This window comes from Gigantopelta aegis, unplaced genomic scaffold (assembly GCF_016097555.1).
Source record: "Gigantopelta aegis isolate Gae_Host unplaced genomic scaffold, Gae_host_genome ctg11139_pilon_pilon, whole genome shotgun sequence".
Taxonomy (NCBI): domain Eukaryota; kingdom Metazoa; phylum Mollusca; class Gastropoda; order Neomphalida; family Peltospiridae; genus Gigantopelta; species Gigantopelta aegis.
The window spans coordinates 6,105-7,339 of record NW_024532589.1 but is presented as its reverse complement, the minus strand read 5'-3'; positions in this window follow the sequence as shown (position 1 = coordinate 7,339).

Below are 1,235 nucleotides of genomic sequence, written 5' to 3'. Positions count from 1 at the left end.
AACCGCCATCCACTTTCGCATGGGAGGGGGGATCATCGCGGACCCCACGCCGGCACTGCTCGGCGAGCGGCGTTAAACGGTCCCCTTGCTGTATGGACCTCGGACCCCGGGCCGGCGCCCGCCATCCTAGGGCGACGGGACTGCTGAGGCGCACGGGCATATCGTTGCTTTGCCCGAGGCACGGGGCGCAAAGAGTATCGTTACATTTTCGGGCGGGATTCTGACTTAGAGGCGTTCAAAGTTCATAATCCCCCAGATGGTAAAATCCAGCCCCCAAAACGCACCATTGGCTTATCAGCCAAGCACATAAACCAAATGTCTGAACTGAACCTGCGGTTCCTCTTCGTACATGAGCATGATTTGTACCGTTGCAACGACGACTGTCATCGGTAGGGTAAAACTAACCTGTCTCACGACGGTCTAAAAACCCAGCTCACGTTCCCTATTAGTGGTGTGAACAATCCAACGCTTGGTGAAAAATTCTGCTTATCACACAATGATAGGAAGAGCCGACATCGCAAAGGATCAAAAAGCAACGTCGGCTATGAACGCTTGGCTGCCACAAGCCAGTTATCCCTGTGGTACACTTTTCTTTCTGACACCTCTTGCTTAAAATACTCTTAACGGTCAAAAGAGGATCGATAGGCCACGCTTTTCACGGTCTGTATTCGTACTGAAAATCAAAATCAAGTGAGCTTTTAAAAAAAATTGCCCTTTGTGCTCTACGCGAGGGTTTCCGTGTCCTCGCTGAGCTCACCTTAGGATCCCTGCGTTAACCGTTTGACGCAGAATGTACCGCCCGCCATGTCGCAAACTAAAACTCTCGTCCCCGGAAACTGAACACTGTCTTCGGGTGCGGATCGCCCACCGGCGACGACGGTCCGGAAGGGGCTTAAACCTCCAGAAGCAAAATGGGGCTTGCGCCCCGATTGCTCCGCTCAAAGAGCCCCAGAATAAGTAGAAGAAACGAACGTAGTGGGTATCAAAAGTACAATGGGGATATTTCAATTGCGCCGCGCCGCGAAGCTCCCACCTATGCTACACCTCTCATGTCTCTTCACAGAGGAGTCGGACTAAAGTTCAAGCTCAACAGGGTTCTTTAATTCTTTTCCCCGCCGATTCTGCCAAGGGGAAAGACCAACCCGTTCCCTTGGCTGTGGGTTTCGCTGCATGGTAGATAGGGACAGGTGGGGAAATCTCGTTAATATCCATTCATGGGGGTCGCAAGTCAAGTA